The sequence below is a fragment of the Trichomycterus rosablanca genome, chromosome 1 (assembly GCF_030014385.1).
Source record: "Trichomycterus rosablanca isolate fTriRos1 chromosome 1, fTriRos1.hap1, whole genome shotgun sequence".
In the NCBI taxonomy this organism is placed as follows: domain Eukaryota; kingdom Metazoa; phylum Chordata; class Actinopteri; order Siluriformes; family Trichomycteridae; genus Trichomycterus; species Trichomycterus rosablanca.
Window position 1 is genome coordinate 22,248,920 of NC_085988.1, and position 19,541 is coordinate 22,268,460.

General features: G+C 41.7%; 1 protein-coding gene across 1 annotated transcript in view; it reads right to left on the reverse strand.

Annotated features, from left to right (window-relative positions):
- Positions 1–19,541, reverse strand: part of enox2 (ecto-NOX disulfide-thiol exchanger 2) — a 616,994-nt gene that overhangs the window by 459,740 nt on the left and 137,713 nt on the right. The window lies entirely within an intron of this gene.

Sequence of the window (19,541 nt, forward strand, 5' to 3'; positions counted from 1 at the left end):
AAATCTGCCCCAGTGCTGTCGGCTAAATTCAATGGTCGACCTCAAATGTTTTTCTTTGAGTCTTTCAACAGACTAATTCATCAGGCAAATTCATCAGTTAACCAAGTGCTTAGCAAATTTTCCAGGACAGACTTCGACACTTAAGCCAATTTACACTGAGTACATGGCAAAATCCAAAATACTGCAAATTAGAGAAACTGGCAACAAATATCCTTTTTTTTTCTCTGACAATACAGTGGTACCTTGAAACTCAACACCAATTGGTTCTGGTACTGGTGTTAAGTTTAAAAGGCGTTGAGTTTTAAGGTGTTTTCTCCCGTAAGGATGTATGGGAAACCTGTTAATGCGTTCCATGTTCCTGTGGACTTGCATATATTTTAAGCGCTATTTTAACACTTATACACTGAAAATAACACAAATATAATATAAAAACACTGAAATAAAAAGCTGATTCTCACAATTTCTCAGAACCCCGAGCTGTAACACAAGTGAAACAGGAGGAAAATCCAGCTAAACACAGATACATGTGGACGCTTTAAGAGTGGATTTGATGGTTATTCCACACAAATGCAGATTCGTCTCATATGCGCACTTTGATGACGTTTTACTGCACCGCTCAAGCCGAGCGCTGAACAAAGCGACTGTTCATTGTTAATTTGAAATCAAATAAATACATTTTAACAAGCAAACATGTTAAGTTTAAGGGAAACGTTGAGTTTAAGGGTACAAATTTCTCAATGAAGGGCGCTGAGTTTAGGGAACGTCGCGTTACAAGGTACCACTGTATTAACTTTTTTCCCTATTTCAGTAAAGGATTGCTTAAAAGACCTATAATTTGTGATGATATTAACATATCTAGATACAATGAGCAGTTAAACAAAGCTACTAGAGTTAAGAAAGAAGTGTGTTGACTAAATACAGCTTCAAGAAACAATTCGAGTGTGTAGACTGAAAGTGAAAATAAGCAGAGTAAAATGATGGTACTTATTATCGCTGTAGGATCTGATACCGGATCTGAAGTTTGGGGCCAATACTGACTCAACCCTAAGAGAACTAGAATGTCTTTACATTAAGGCTTTTAACTTTGTATAACCCCAAACCATCTGACTTTATTTGGGGTCTTAAATATGCCATTATTTTTACTTAATTCATTTATTTATTTATTTTTTATATAAAGCTACTAATATTTACCACGATCGAACAGGAACACTCTTTGATCAAAGTGTTTTATGGCATGAAAAGCACTAAAGAAGAAAAAAGTTGGATTTGTGCTTGAGGTCAGTCCTGCGCGTGGAGAGTCACACACTGATCCCTGCGTTCATCCACTAGCAGAATATCCCATCTGGGCACCCCATTTAACTCAATTTAATCTTATTACGCTCCTTTACATGAACCCCAAATGGTTTTCTGTTTATTATAAACGTATAATGCAACCACAGCAAGTGGGACTCATTGTAGAACTACAACATATGAGAGCCAAAAGTATGTGAACACCTAACTATAAGCATGCTGGACACCCCCTTCCTAAACTATATTTACATTTACATTTTTGGCATATAGCAGATGCTCTTATCCAAAGCGACTTACAGAAGTGCTTTCCAGTTGCACTATATGCATTAATATGGATTTAACTCTCCTCCACCCCCAACCCATTTTGCTGCTATAACAGCCACTTTTGTAAAAATGTGTGCATATTCAGTAGTGGAAAAACGGTGGGGTGAAAAGGCATGAATCACCCAACCAGCGCACACCTGCCCCTGCTCTACCATAAAGGTAATGATCTGTGTAAAACTCCAGATATGTCTCTGATATTGATATCATATTAAAACTGTAACATTACGAGCTTTTATTTAAATACAGCTGTTGGTATTTTGTCAAGTATAGAAACGTCCAACAAACAAAAAACCCCTTAAAACGTCACAGCTGAATTACCCACGGATTTCTCCCAACACAAACAGAAAGGTGTTTGCACAAAGTTCAGGGTTCAGCTCTCGCTGTTAGCACTGCAACTGTTCCCCGTGCCAAGCTGATGGATGAGCAAACTCCACAGAAGCGTATCAGAATAAAACGTGTACAACAGACATGTCCCTGTGATTCACTGAAGGACCGCTATTCTTTAAATCAAGCTGCAAGCCTTTTGTCAATTTGCCTTTGACCCGAGAGCGGACGCTGATAATGGTCCTGATCGCTACATGGCACCTTTAGCCCGGTTTAATCCTTCAAACACAGCTGCTGTATATCTGAGCTCAAACTCAGAGTGGACGGGTGTTCTGGCACCGAGATAAATTTGCATGCACAATCCTATTAATCTCAGGCAATAAAGTAACGACACGTTTTAATAAGGCATAGCAGCTTCCCTTGATTCTGGTAATTAATTAACAGGTCATTGTCAGGTCATGATAAATTAGCAAAATGTAGCTGCTTTCATATATTTAAAAAATGCAACAAAAAAAAACTGTATTGAAAAAAACCAACAGCAAAAAGATGAAATTAATAATTAAGTAAGGCTTTATAATAATGCTTTACACTCCTAAACTTACATTAATAACACATCTAGGATGCATTATAAAATGTAAGGTTTAGCATTAATGAACCGTATCTCAGCCTATGACAATGTGAAACATTGCAGTTGTAGCCTAACGGTAAGGGACAGTGGTAGCCTAATGGGTAGAGCTTTATGCTATCAATTGAAAGGTTGAGAGTTCGAATCCCAACTCTGCAATGCAGCCACTGTTGGGCCCTTAAGCAAGGCCATTAACCCTCTCTGCTCCAGGGGTGCCGTACAATGACTGACCCTGTGCTCTGACCCCAGCTTCCAAACAAGCTGGGATATGCGAAGAAAGAATTTTGTTGTACTGTACACCTGTATATGTACAGTGTATCACAAAAGTGAGTACACCCCTCACATTTCTGCAGATATTTAAGTATATCTTTTCATGGGACAACACTGACAAAATGACACTTTGACACAATGAAAAGTAGTCTGTGTGCAGCTTATATAACAGTGTAAATTTATTCTTCCCTCAAAATAACTCAATATACAGCCATTAATGTCTAAACCACCGGCAACAAAAGTGAGTACACCCCTAAGAGACTACACCCCTAAATGTCCAAATTGAGCACTGCTTGTCATTTTCCCTCCAAAATGTCATGTGATTTGTTAGTGTTACTAGGTCTCAGGTGTGCATAGGGAGCAGGTGTGTTCAATTTAGTAGTACAGCTCTCACACTCTCTCATACTGGTCACTGAAAGTTCCAACATGGCACCTCATGGCAAAGAACTCTCTGAGGATCTTAAAAGACGAATTGTTGCGCTACATGAAGATGGCCAAGGCTACAAGAAGATTGCCAACACCCTGAAACTGAGCTGCAGCACAGTGGCCAAGATCATCCAGCGTTTTAAAAGAGCAGGGTCCACTCAGAACAGACCTCGCGTTGGTCGTCCAAAGAAGCTGAGTGCACGTGCTCAGCGTCACATCCAACTGCTGTCTTTGAAAGATAGGCGCAGGAGTGCTGTCAGCATTGCTGCAGAGATTGAAAAGGTGGGGGGTCAGCCTGTCAGTGCTCAGACCATACGCCGCACACTACATCAAATTGGTCTGCATGGCTGTCACCCCAGAAGGAAGCCTTTTCTGAAGTGTCTACACAAGAAAGCCCGCAAACAGTTTGCTGAAGACATGTCAACAAAGGACATGGATTACCGGAACCATGTCCTATGGTCTAATGAGACCAAGATTAATTTGTTTGGTTCAGATGGTCTCAAGCATGTGTGGCGGCAATCAGGTGAGGAGTACAAAGATAAGTGTGTCATGCCTACAGTCAAGCATGGTGGTGGGAATGCCATGGTCTGGGGCTGCATGAGTGCAGCAGGTGTTGGGGAGTTACATTTCATTGAGGGACACATGAACTCCAATATGTACTGTGAAATACTGAAGCAGAGCATGATCCCCTCCCTCCTGAAACTGGGTCGCAGGTCAGTGTTCCAGCATGATAATGACCCCAAACACACCTCTAAGACGACCACTGCTTTATTGAAGAGGCTGAGGGTAAAGGTGATGGACTGGCCAAGCATGTCTCCAGACCTAAACCCAATAGAACATCTTTGGGGCATCCTCAAGCGGAAGGTGGAGGAGCGCAAAGTCTCGAATATCCGCCAGCTCCGTGATGTCGTCATGGAGGAGTGGAAAAGCATTCCAGTGGCAACCTGTGAAGCTCTGGTAAACTCCATGCCCAGGAGAGTTAAGGCAGTTCTGGAAAATAATGGTGGCCACACAAAATATTGACACTTCAGGAACTTTCACTAAGGGGTGTACTCACTTTTGTTGCCGGTGGTTTAGACATTAATGGCTGTATATTGAGTTATTTTGAGGGAAGAATAAATTTACACTGTTATATAAGCTGCACACAGACTACTTTTCATTGTGTCAAAGTGTCATTTTGTCAGTGTTGTCCCATGAAAAGATATACTTAAATATCTGCAGAAATGTGAGGGGTGTACTCACTTTTGTGATACACTGTATATATCACAAATAAAGGCATTCTAGGGGTTAAGGTACTGGACTAGTAATCTAAAAGGTTACTGGTTCAAGTCCCACCACTGCTAGGTTGCCACTGTTGGGTCCTTGAGCAAGGCTCTTACCCTCAATGGCTTGGACATTATACTGTCACAGTACTGTAAGTCGCTTTGGATAAGTGTCTGCTAAATGCTAAAAAATGTAAACAAAGCTCATGACTGTGAACAGTAACTCCTGTCCTTTTAATTATTGTCTAAACATCTGGACACATGTTCTATCAGCACAAGGTGACAGTTTGGCCTTATGACCTTAGCAATAAAACAACTGTTCCATGTATTTATATACAATTATCTGTTCAAATAACCTAAAACTGCTAATAAATGACCTTTAAGCTCTACAGATTTTCCCACTGTTTTGCTTGTGGCTCAGTCAAAAGGATGCAAACAAATGAGCCCTATTTATATGACCACAGAGACCAAAGGAGTGTGTGTTCCTATCATTAATTCACATAAAAGCACAATTACAATGAAATTAAAATGAAAATCCCAACCTGCAGACACCCCTTTAATAATTAAGCTTGGTCGTTTCAGCCACACATACTGCTAACAGGTGTATAAAATTATTACTATAATAAATTACATGGTTTAAATTTTGTGGAAACATCTTACATTTGCGTTTGCAGCATTACGCAGATGCTTTTATCCAAAGCGACTTATAATTATATTTGAATACAGTTTCAGCAATTGAAGGTTAAGGGCATAGCTCTCAACAGTGGTGACTTGGTGGTGGGGCTGGCAACTTTCTGATTACTAGTCTAGTACCTTAACCGCTAAACCACCACTGCCCTCATTTTTTTGCCCCCTATGCACAAAGAAAGATCCATAAAAATACAAAAGCCATGATGTCAACCTCACTGAACACATTTGAGATCAACTAGAATGTCGATAACAAGCCAGGCTCGTTCAACATCAGTGCCTGACCCTACAAATGCTCTTTTGACTATAGAGGCACAAATTCCCACAGACACTCCAAATTTTTGTAGAAATTATTTTTTATACAGTGAGTCCTTTATAAGCATAATCTATATCTAAGACTGGTACAAATTATGAATTGTTGTTATTATTATTATTACAAATAATAATTAATAATTACATATTAAAATATAATTAATAATAAACAATAAAATAAATACATTATTTAATTAACAATAAAAATATTAATAATTCAATGAATTCATTATTATTTATAATTCATTATTATTGCTAACAGTTGGGCTTTTTTGCCTTATTAGTGGTAATAAATTGCGAAATAATGGTTATAAAAAATACCTTAATGTTATGCATTTTAATCCTGTGGGGATTTAGCAAAGTAGCCATCACATATACAACAGGGCAGCCTAGTGGATAAGGTACTGGACTAGCAATCGAAAGTCACTAGTTCAAGCCCCACCACTGCCAGGTTGCCACTGTTGGGCCCTTGAGTAAGACCTTTAACCCTCAATTGCTTAGACAATATACTGTCACAGTACTGGGATAAAAAAGCATCTCCTAAATGCTGAAAATGTAAATATAAATATGCTACAAATTATGCTAAAAAATCCCCAACCTTGTGTCATAGATGCAGTAATGTGACTGCAGTATTAGATTCCTGTAGGTGAGGAAGTCATTATTAATAAGACCATTTATTATAACAAATGTCCCCTGTTCAACATGACAATGGATCTGTAAAACAAGGAGCAGCTGCAGACGTAGGCCGTCCTCCTCTCATGCAGACTCTGTCAGTCTCTGCTGATCAATACGGTCAGTCGATACGTAGACTGACCTTGCTGATAACCTCATTTTTGCTCCTCTTCACCTGGGCTTGATTGTGCTTACTCATAATGTGCTCTTAAATTAGGCCTTTCAAAAGTCAAGGACAGAAACAGAGGACATTGTCGTGCAATGGTAGAAAGTACAGGACGTTATGTCGAAATCTGTAGTTCCAAACTCACTTTAGTAATTGTTCACCCAACTGCTTACACTGTTCACTTGATCGACCGAGAACTATTCCTATTTATAAAGAAGAGAGCTGTGGGTTTTCTTTGTGTGAAACTACTGTTGGGCAGCTATTGTTTTAGAGTGCAAATGGATTCCCGCTTTTGACAGAAAGACCCACAGATGCCGACTCATCCTGGTCAGGGCTGAGGAAGTTACAAAACCACCGGGAAACACTGGATACAAGTCTGGAATACTCTGGACAAGGCGCCAATCCATCATAGGACTTCAGCCTCCTCCACTCATTTCCATTTTCGGCATTTAGCAGACGCTTTTATCCAAAGCTACTTGCAATTGTAACAGTATATTATCTAAGCAATTGAGGGTTAAGGGCATTGCTCAATGGCCCAACAGGGGCAACTTGGCAGAGGTGGGGCTTAAACCAGCAACCTTCTGATTACTAGTCCAGTACCTTAACCACTAGGCTACAACTGCCCTGCAGACATAGGGTCTGTCTGAAAACCTAGTGAGCTCTCTACATAGACAGCATTTGAAATCACCCTACACATGCTTCTCAAAAAAAGGCTGTCTAAATTCTTAGATACCTTAAAATGCTGCCTTAAAATACTGAGGTGCCTTAATTCTGAGTGATAATCTGACTGAATAACAAGGGAGTACCCAATGCAGACACCTAGGTAGACAGTAGGATTATAGGATTACTTTATTTGTCATATATACACTGATCAGCCATAACATTAAAACCACCACCTTGTTTCTACACTCACTGTCCATTTTATCAGCTCCACTTACCATATAGAAACACTTTGTAGTTCTACAATCACTGACAGTAGTCCATCTGTTTCTCTGCATGCTTTGTTAGCCCCCTTTCATGCTGTTCTCTAATGGTCAGGACCCCCACAGGACCTCCACAGAGCAGGTATTATTTGGGTGGTGGGTCATTCTCAGCACTGCAGTGACACTGACATGGTGGTGGTGTGTTAGTGTGTGTTGTGCTGGTATGAGTGGATAAGACACAGCAGCACTGATGGAGTTTTTAAACACCTCACTGTCACTGCTGGACTGAGAATAGTCCACCAACCAAAAATATATCCAGCTAACATTACCCTGTGGGCAGCGTCCTGGTACCACTGATGAAGGTCTACAAGATGATCAACTCAAACAGCAGCAATAGATGAGCGATCGTCTCTGACTTTACATCTACAAGGTGGACCAACTAGGTAGGAGTGTCTAATAGAGTGGACAGTAAGTGGACACGGTATTTAAAAAAAACTCCAGCAGCGCTGCTGTGTCTGATCTACTCATACCAGCACAACACACACTAACACACCACCACCATGTCATTGTAATTGCAGTGCTGAGAATGATCCACCACCCAAATAATACCTACTCTGTGGTGGTCCTGTGGGGGTCCTGACCATTGAAGAACAGCATGAAAGGGAGTTAACAAAGCATGGAGAGAAATAGATGGACTACAGTCAGTAATTGTAGAACTACAAAGTGCTTCTATATGGTAAGTGGAGCTGATAAAATGGACAGTGAGTGTAGAAACAAGAAGGTGGTTTTAATGTTATGGCTGATCAGTGTATATTGTCCAAAGCTTTACCCACTAGGCTACCACTGTCCCTACAGTAGGTACAAGTTGCTACAGTAGGTAGCAAGGCAGCTCACTAGGTTTTCAGATAGACCCATAGTCAACCATGTCTGTGTAGACGCCTGGCTGGCCGATAGCATAGCTGATATTCGAACCCAGGTCTCAGCGGTGTGGGTTAAGATTTTATAAGAATTCAAATGCCCGATAAGAGCCACACTTAGCATATTAAAAAGCAAAGATCATGCAAGCTTGGTAGGACTCTTTACGGTTGGTTATAAATCGGTGAGATTGGTGGCCCACACAGGAGCGGCCCATTGTCTGAGTGAATCTGCAGGTGATGTGATGAAGAGATTCCACATCATCCCATTATTATTAACCTCCACACAAATCAGAGCTGACACTATAGCTGCATCACACATTAACCACATACAGAGAGAATTAGGCACTTTATAAACACGACATTTCAGGCTCCATTATCCATCACTTATTCCCCAACGTCGTTTATAGTGCCCGAGGTGTCAGATGAAGAGCTTTAACTGACTAAACTCATGCAAAAATGGCACAAACGGTTCAGTCCAGGCAGCCGTAACAAGTTAATCAAGTACATATGAAATATATTCCAAAACCGTGAGCGTTGGACAGTGGTAGCATAGTGGGTAGAGCGTTAGGCTATCAGACGGATGATTGTCGGTTCAAATCAAGGCTCTGCCAAGCAGCCAGTGTTGGCCCTTAACCCTGTCTGCTCCATTGATGCTGTACAATGGCTGACCCTGCGCTCTGACCCCAGCTTCCAAACAAGCTGGGATATGCTGCTCTGCTGCTCGAGTTCTTTCATATAAAAAAAAAAATCAGCTCATATTACTATTCTTTATCAGCTACACTGGCTACCAGTGCCACTTCATATTTAATTTCAAGTTCTACCGCTAACATTCAAATCCCTCAAAGGTCTGGCCCCAGTCTATTTATCGGACCTTTTACACTCCTATACTCCTGCACTATCTTTTAGGTTCTCGGATAGTGGTAACCTGTCTATTTATCGGACCTTTTACACTCCTATACTCCTGCACTATCTTTTAGGTTCTCGGATAGTGGTAACCTGTCTTTTCCAAAATTCAAATTAGTAGCAGATCATTTAGTGTTACGGCACCCAAGCGGTGGAACACATTACCACAAACTATCTGCCTTCTCTCTTAATTTTATTATTTTAAAACTCAACTAAAAACCCACCTGTTCTCTCATTCATTCCTTCTATTTGTCCTAAGTATTTTTTGTCTCACCTTTTAATATGGAAAGCCTTGGGTATAAGGAAGGCACTTTTTAAATACAACTTATTATTATTATATGCAGTACAATAATTTCATTTTATTGCAAACATGTACGAGGAATCTTCAAAAAGTTTCCACTGTGGGGGTCCTGACCATTAAAGAACAGAGTGAAACAGGGTGAAAGCAGGCTAAAAAAAGTATGTAGAGAAACAGATGGACTACAGTCAGTAATTGTAGGACTACAAAGTGCTTCTATATGGTAAGTGGAGCCGATAAAATGGACAGTGAGTGTAGAAACAAGGAGGTGGTATAATGTTATGGCTGATCAGTGTATATATATATACAGTGTATCACAAAAGTGAGTACACCCCTCACATTTCTGCACATATTTCATTATATCTTTTCATGGGACAACACTATAGAACTAAAACTTGGATATAACTTAGAGTAGTCAGTGTACAACTTGTATAGCAGTGTAGATTTACTGTCTTCTGAAAATAACTCAACACACAGCCATTAATGTCTAAATGGCTGGCAACATAAGTGAGTACACCCCACAGTGAACATGTCCAAATTGTGCCCAAAGTGTCAATATTTTGTGTGACCACCATTATTATCCAGCACTGCCTTAACCCTCCTGGGCATGGAATTCACCAGAGCTGCACAGGTTGCTACTGGAATCCTCTTCCACTCCTCCATGATGACATCACGGAGCTGGTGGATGTTAGACACCTTGAACTCCTCCACCTTCCACTTGAGGATGCGCCACAGGTGCTCAATTGGGTTTAGTCCATCACCTTTACCTTCAGCTTCCTCAGCAAGGCAGTTGTCATCTTGGAGGTTGTGTTTGGGGTCGTTATCCTGTTGGAAAACTTTACATTTACATTTTACAGTTTTCGAAGGGAGGGGATCATGCTCTGTTTCAGAATGTCACAGTACATGTTGGAATTCATGTTTCCCTCAATGAACTGCAGCTCCCCAGTGCCAGCAACACTCATGCAGCCCAAGACCATGATGCTACCACCACCATGCTTGACTGTAGGCAAGATACAGTTGTCTTGGTACTTCTCACCAGGGCGCCGCCACACATGCTGGACACCATCTGAGCCAAACAAGTTTATCTTGGTCTCGTCAGACCACAGGGCATTCCAGTAATCCATGTTCTTGGACTGCTTGTCTTCAGCAAACTGTTTGCGGGCTTTCTTGTGCGTCAGCTTCCTTCTGGGATGACGACCATGCAGACCGAGTTGATGCAGTGTGTGGCGTATGGTCTGAGCACTGACAGGCTGACCTCCCACGTCTTCAACCTCTGCAGCAATGCTGGCAGCACTCATGTGTCTATTTTTTAAAGCCAACCTCTGGATATGACGCCGAACACGTGGACTCGACTTCTTTGGTCGACCCTGGCGAAGCCTGTTCCGAGTGGAACCTGTCCTGGAAAACCGCTGTATGACCTTGGCCACCATGCTGTAGCTCAGTTTCAGGGTGTTAGCAATCTTCTTATAGCCCAGGCCATCTTTGTGGAGAGCAACAATTCTATTTCTCACATCCTCAGAGAGTTCTTTGCCATGAGGTGCCATGTTGAATATCCAGTGGCCAGTATGAGATAATTGTACCCAAAACACCAAATTTAACAGCCCTGCTCCCCATTTACACCTGGGACCTTAACACATGACACCAGGGAGGGACAACGACACATTTGGGCACAATTTGGACATGTTCACTGTGGGGTGTACTCACTTATGTTGCCAGCTATTTAGACATTAATGGCTGTGTGTTGAGTTATTTTCAGAAGACAGTAAATCTACACTGCTATACAAGTTGTACACTGACTACTCTAAGTTATATCCAAGTTTCATGTCTATAGTGTTGTCCCATGAAAAGATATAATGAAATATTTGCAGAAATGTGAGGGGTGTACTCACTCTTGTGATACACTGTATATACAGTATATATATCAGAAAGTATTCACACCCCTTCACTTATTCCACATTTTGTTACGTTACAGACAGATTTGAAAACCGATTTGAGAAGAGTTTTCTTTAAAAAAATCTACATGAAATAGCCCATAATGAAGAAGTGAAAACATGTTTTCAGACATTTTTGTAAATTTATTACAAATGTAAACATTTAAACATAGTAGGTACATAAGTATTCACACCCATGGCTTAATATTTTGTTAAAGCACCTTTGGCAGCAATCACAGCCTCAAGTCTTCTTGGGTATGTCTGTACAAGCTTGGCACACCTGTTTTTGGGCATTTTCTCCCATTCTTCTCTGCAGATCCTCTCAAGCTCAGTCAGGCTGGATGGGCAGCGTCTGTAGACAGCCATTTTTAGGTCTTTCCAGAGATGTTCAATTGGATTCAAGTCCAGGCTCTGGCTGGGTCACTCATGGCTGGGCCACGTGTGTCGTGTTGGAAGATGAATCGTTGCCCTGGTCTGAGTTCCAGAGCACTCTGGAGCAGGTTTTCCTGAAGAATCTCTCTATATTTATATATCCTCTATGCGGACTAGTCGCCCAGTTCCTGCCGCAGAAAAACATCCCCACAGCATGATGCTGCCACCACCATGCTTGACAGTAGGGATGGTGTTAGCCAGGCGATGAGCAGTGCCTGTTTTTCTCCAGACATGACGCTTGTAGTTCAGGCCAAAAAGTTCTATTTTGGTTTCATCAGACCAGAGAATTTTAATTCCTCTGGTCTGAGAATCCTTAAGATGCTTTTTGGCAAACTCCAAGCGGGCTGCCATGTGCCTTTTAGTGCGGAGTGGCTTCCATCTGGCCACTATATCATAAAGGCCTGATTGGTGGAGTGTGTTAGCAATGGTTGACCTACTGGATGGTTGTCCTATCTCCACAAGGAAACACTGGAGCTCTGCCTTAGTGACCATTGGGTTCTTGGTCACCTCTCTGACCAAGGCCCTTCTTACCCGATTACTCAGTTTGGTCGGGCGGCCAGATCTAGGGAGGGTTCTGGTGGTTCCAAACTTCTTCCATTTCCGAATAATGGAGACCACAGTGCTTTTCGGGACCTTCAATGCTGCTGAAATTTTTTTTGTATCCTTCCCCAGATTTGTGCCTTGACACAATCCGGTCTCGGAGGTCTAAAGACAATTCCTTTGACTTCATTGCTTGGTTTCTGCTCTGATACGCACTGTCAACTGTGAGACCTTTTATAGACAAGTGTGTGCCATTCCAAATTATGTTCAATCAACTGAATTTACCACAGGTGGTCTCCAATCAAGTTGTAGAAGCATCTCAAGGATGATCAGTGTAAACTGGATGCACCTGAGCTCAATTTTGAGCATCATAGCAAAGGGTGTGAATACTTATGTACCTATTATGTTTAAATGTTTACATTTTTAAAAGATTTACAAAAATGTCTGAAAACATGTTTTCACTTTGTCATTATGGGCTATTTCATGTAGATTTTTTAAAAGTAAACTATACTCAAATCAGATTTCAAATGTGTCTTTAACCGAACAAAAAGTGGAAAAGTGAAGGGGTGTGAATACTTTCTAATGGCACTGTACATATATATATAATTTTGGACATTTACATTTTACAGTTTTCGAAGGGAGGGGATCATGCTCTGTTTCAGAATGTCACAGTACATGTTGGAATTCATGTTTCCCTCAATGAACTGCAGCTCCCCAGTGCCAGCAACACTCATGCAGCCCAAGACCATGATGCTACCACCACCATGCTTGACTGTAGGCAAGATACAGTTGTCTTGGTACTTCTCACCAGGGCGCCGCCACACATGCTGGACACCATCTGAGCCAAACAAGTTTATCTTGGTCTCGTCAGACCACAGGGCATTCCAGTAATCCATGTTCTTGGACTGCTTGTCTTCAGCAAACTGTTTGCGGGCTTTCTTGTGCGTCAGCTTCCTTCTGGGATGACGACCATGCAGACCGAGTTGATGCAGTGTGTGGCGTATGGTCTGAGCACTGACAGGCTGACCTCCCACGTCTTCAACCTCTGCAGCAATGCTGGCAGCACTCATGTGTCTATTTTTTAAAGCCAACCTCTGGATATGACGCCGAACACGTGGACTCAACTTCTTTGGTCGACCCTGGCGAAGCCTGTTCCGAGTGGAACCTGTCCTGGAAAACCGCTGTATGACCTTGGCCACCATGCTGTAGCTCAGTTTCAGGGTGTTAGCAATCTTCTTATAGCCCAGGCCATCTTTGTGGAGAGCAACAATTCTATTTCTCACATCCTCAGAGAGTTCTTTGCCATGAGGTGCCATGTTGAATATCCAGTGGCCAGTATGAGAGAATTGTACCCAAAACACCAAATTTAACAGCCCTGCTCCCCATTTACACCTGGGACCTTGACACATGACACCAGGGAGGGACAACGACACATTTGGGCACAATTTGGACATGTTCACTGTGGGGTGTACTCACTTATGTTGCCAGCTATTTAGACATTAATGGCTGTGTGTTGAGTTATTTTCAGAAGACAGTAAATCTACACTGCTATACAAGTTGTACACTGACTACTCTAAGTTATATCCAAGTTTCATGTCTATAGTGTTGTCCCATGAAAAGATATAATGAAATATTTGCAGAAATGTGAGGGGTGTACTCACTCTTGTGATACACTGTATATACAGTATATATATCAGAAAGTATTCACACCCCTTCACTTATTCCACATTTTGTTACGTTACAGACAGATTTGAAAACCGATTTGAGAAGAGTTTTCTTTAAAAAAATCTACATGAAATAGCCCATAATGAAGAAGTGAAAACATGTTTTCAGACATTTTTGTAAATTTATTACAAATGTAAACATTTAAACATAGTAGGTACATAAGTATTCACACCCATGGCTTAATATTTTGTTAAAGCACCTTTGGCAGCAATCACAGCCTCAAGTCTTCTTGGGTATGTCTGTACAAGCTTGGCACACCTGTTTTTGGGCATTTTCTCCCATTCTTCTCTGCAGATCCTCTCAAGCTCAGTCAGGCTGGATGGGCAGCGTCTGTAGACAGCCATTTTTAGGTCTTTCCAGAGATGTTCAATTGGATTCAAGTCCAGGCTCTGGCTGGGTCACTCATGGCTGGGCCACGTGTGTCGTGTTGGAAGATGAATCGTTGCCCTGGTCTGAGTTCCAGAGCACTCTGGAGCAGGTTTTCCTGAAGAATCTCTCTATATTTATATATCCTCTATGCGGACTAGTCGCCCAGTTCCTGCCGCAGAAAAACATCCCCACAGCATGATGCTGCCACCACCATGCTTGACAGTAGGGATGGTGTTAGCCAGGCGATGAGCAGTGCCTGTTTTTCTCCAGACATGACGCTTGTAGTTCAGGCCAAAAAGTTCTATTTTGGTTTCATCAGACCAGAGAATTTTAATTCCTCTGGTCTGAGAATCCTTAAGATGCTTTTTGGCAAACTCCAAGCGGGCTGCCATGTGCCTTTTAGTGCGGAGTGGCTTCCATCTGGCCACTATATCATAAAGGCCTGATTGGTGGAGTGTGTTAGCAATGGTTGACCTACTGGATGGTTGTCCTATCTCCACAAGGAAACACTGGAGCTCTGCCTTAGTGACCATTGGGTTCTTGGTCACCTCTCTGACCAAGGCCCTTCTTACCCGATTACTCAGTTTGGTCGGGCGGCCAGATCTAGGGAGGGTTCTGGTGGTTCCAAACTTCTTCCATTTCCGAATAATGGAGACCACAGTGCTTTTCGGGACCTTCAATGCTGCTGAAATTTTTTTTGTATCCTTCCCCAGATTTGTGCCTTGACACAATCCGGTCTCGGAGGTCTAAAGACAATTCCTTTGACTTCATTGCTTGGTTTCTGCTCTGATACGCACTGTCAACTGTGAGACCTTTTATAGACAAGTGTGTGCCATTCCAAATTATGTTCAATCAACTGAATTTACCACAGGTGGTCTCCAATCAAGTTGTAGAAGCATCTCAAGGATGATCAGTGTAAACTGGATGCACCTGAGCTCAATTTTGAGCATCATAGCAAAGGGTGTGAATACTTATGTACCTATTATGTTTAAATGTTTACATTTTTAAAAGATTTACAAAAATGTCTGAAAACATGTTTTCACTTTGTCATTATGGGCTATTTCATGTAGATTTTTTAAAAGTAAACTATACTCAAATCAGATTTCAAATGTGTCTTTAACCGAACAAAAAGTGGAAAAGTGAAGGGGTGTGAATACTTTCTAATGGCACTGTACATATATATATAATTTTGGACATTTACATTTTACAGTTTTCAAAGGGAGGGGATCATGCTCTGTTTCAGAATGTCACAGTACATGTTGGAATTCATGTTTCCCTCAATGAACTGCAGCTCCCCAGTGCCAGCAACACTCATGCAGCCCAAGACCATGATGCTACCACCACCATGCTTGACTGTAGGCAAGATACAGTTGTCTTGGTACTTCTCACCAGGGCGCCGCCACACATGCTGGACACCATCTGAGCCAAACAAGTTTATCTTGGTCTCGTCAGACCACAGGGCATTCCAGTAATCCATGTTCTTGGACTGCTTGTCTTCAGCAAACTGTTTGCGGGCTTTCTTGTGCGTCAGCTTCCTTCTGGGATGACGACCATGCAGACCGAGTTGATGCAGTGTGTGGCGTATGGTCTGAGCACTGACAGGCTGACCTCCCACGTCTTCAACCTCTGCAGCAATGCTGGCAGCACTCATGTGTCTATTTTTTAAAGCCAACCTCTGGATATGACGCCGAACACGTGGACTCAACTTCTTTGGTCGACCCTGGCGAAGCCTGTTCCGAGTGGAACCTGTCCTGGAAAACCGCTGTATGACCTTGGCCACCATGCTGTAGCTCAGTTTCAGGGTGTTAGCAATCTTCTTATAGCCCAGGCCATCTTTGTGGAGAGCAACAATTCTATTTCTCACATCCTCAGAGAGTTCTTTGCCATGAGGTGCCATGTTGAATATCCAGTGGCCAGTATGAGAGAATTGTACCCAAAACACCAAATTTAACAGCCCTGCTCCCCATTTACACCTGGGACCTTGACACATGACACCAGGGAGGGACAACGACACATTTGGGCACAATTTGGACATGTTCACTGTGGGGTGTACTCACTTATGTTGCCAGCTATTTAGACATTAATGGCTGTGTGTTGAGTTATTTTCAGAAGACAGTAAATCTACACTGCTATACAAGTTGTACACTGACTACTCTAAGTTATATCCAAGTTTCATGTCTATAGTGTTGTCCCATGAAAAGATATAATGAAATATTTGCAGAAATGTGAGGGGTGTACTCACTCTTGTGATACACTGTATATACAGTATATATATCAGAAAGTATTCACACCCCTTCACTTATTCCACATTTTGTTACGTTACAGACAGATTTGAAAACCGATTTGAGAAGAGTTTTCTTTAAAAAAATCTACATGAAATAGCCCATAATGAAGAAGTGAAAACATGTTTTCAGACATTTTTGTAAATTTATTACAAATGTAAACATTTAAACATAGTAGGTACATAAGTATTCACACCCATGGCTTAATATTTTGTTAAAGCACCTTTGGCAGCAATCACAGCCTCAAGTCTTCTTGGGTATGTCTGTACAAGCTTGGCACACCTGTTTTTGGGCATTTTCTCCCATTCTTCTCTGCAGATCCTCTCAAGCTCAGTCAGGCTGGATGGGCAGCGTCTGTAGACAGCCATTTTTAGGTCTTTCCAGAGATGTTCAATTGGATTCAAGTCCAGGCTCTGGCTGGGTCACTCATGGCTGGGCCACGTGTGTCGTGTTGGAAGATGAATCGTTGCCCTGGTCTGAGTTCCAGAGCACTCTGGAGCAGGTTTTCCTGAAGAATCTCTCTATATTTATATATCCTCTATGCGGACTAGTCGCCCAGTTCCTGCCGCAGAAAAACATCCCCACAGCATGATGCTGCCACCACCATGCTTGACAGTAGGGATGGTGTTAGCCAGGCGATGAGCAGTGCCTGTTTTTCTCCAGACATGACGCTTGTAGTTCAGGCCAAAAAGTTCTATTTTGGTTTCATCAGACCAGAGAATTTTAATTCCTCTGGTCTGAGAATCCTTAAGATGCTTTTTGGCAAACTCCAAGCGGGCTGCCATGTGCCTTTTAGTGCGGAGTGGCTTCCATCTGGCCACTATATCATAAAGGCCTGATTGGTGGAGTGTGTTAGCAATGGTTGACCTACTGGATGGTTGTCCTATCTCCACAAGGAAACACTGGAGCTCTGCCTTAGTGACCATTGGGTTCTTGGTCACCTCTCTGACCAAGGCCCTTCTTACCCGATTACTCAGTTTGGTCGGGCGGCCAGATCTAGGGAGGGTTCTGGTGGTTCCAAACTTCTTCCATTTCCGAATAATGGAGACCACAGTGCTTTTCGGGACCTTCAATGCTGCTGAAATTTTTTTTGTATCCTTCCCCAGATTTGTGCCTTGACACAATCCGGTCTCGGAGGTCTAAAGACAATTCCTTTGACTTCATTGCTTGGTTTCTGCTCTGATACGCACTGTCAACTGTGAGACCTTTTATAGACAAGTGTGTGCCATTCCAAATTATGTTCAATCAACTGAATTTACCACAGGTGGTCTCCAATCAAGTTGTAGAAGCATCTCAAGGATGATCAGTGTAAACTGGATGCACCTGAGCTCAATTTTGAGCATCATAGCAAAGGGTGTGAATACTTATGTACCTATTATGTTTAAATGTTTACATTTTTAAAAGATTTACAAAAATGTCTGAAAACATGTTTTCACTTTGTCATTATGGGCTATTTCATGTAGATTTTTTAAAAGTAAACTATACTCAAATCAGATTTCAAATGTGTCTTTAACCGAACAAAAAGTGGAAAAGTGAAGGGGTGTGAATACTTTCTAATGGCACTGTACATATATATATAATTTTGGACCACTCAGCAGTCCTTTTTGTCTTTAGCCCAGGCGAGACGCTTCTGACGCTGTCTCTTGTTCAAGAGTGACTTGACACAAGGAATGCGACAGCTGAAACCCATGTCTTGCATACGTCTGTGCGTGGTGGTTCTTGAAGCACTGACTCCAGCTGCAGTCCACTCTTTGTGAATCTCCCCCACATTTCTGAATGGGTTTTGTTTCACAATCCTCTCCAGGGTGCGGTTATCCCTATTGCTTGTACACTTTTTTCTACCACATCTTTTCCTTCCCTTCTCCTCTCCATTAATGTGCTTGGACACAGAGCTCTGTGAACAGCCAGCCTCTTTAGCAATGACCTTTTGTGTCTTGCCCTCCTTGTGCAAGGTGTCAATGGTCGTCTTTTGGACAACTGTCAAGTCAGCAGTCTTCCCCATGATTGTGTAGCCTACAGAACTAGACTGAGAGACCATTTAAAGGCCTTTGCAGGTGTTTTGAGTTAATTAGCTGATTAGAGTGTGGCACCAGGTGTCTTCAATATTGTACCTTGTCACAATATTCTAATTTTCTGAGATACTGAATTTGGGGTTTTCATTAGTTGTCAGTTATAATCATCAACATTAAAAGAAATAAACATTTGAAATATATCAGTCTGTGTGTAATGAATGAATATAATATACAAGTTTCACTTTTTGAATGGAATTACTGAAATAAATCAACTTTTTCATGATATTCTAATTTTATGACCAGCACCAGTATATATATACAGTATATATAAACATGTGTTTGTTGCCAGTTCCCATCCACTTTCCCTATCATGAAAGCTAAAAACCTGGCAGAGTAAGGGCTAGCACATGCTTTCTCCTAAACAAATCAGACTGCCTGCATTTACTGGATTCCTCAGTGCACACGAGTTCTCAGACACCAGAGACAAGCCAGTGTCACTCTAATTAATAACCGTGACCAGAATAACAAGTATCCCACTTAGGAGCTAACTTGGGATCTGTTTATGCACCCACACACAAGCATAGTCAGGGATCAAACCATGATCGGGACTATCTGGCAAAATCTTTACTGTTGTGCCATTTAAAGCCCAAATATTCATATTTTTAAACATATAGGACATTATGTACCTTTGGACATTAGAACAAGAACAGAAGTGATATTATTAAAAATACACAAGTGGTGCAACATTGGTTTATTGGTTGCAAGTATAAATGTCTTTTTTTTGTCACTGCATTTTGGTTGTGGCTGAATCTTCTAGACTTGTAGTTTACTATGTAAGTTTTGGATGTCAG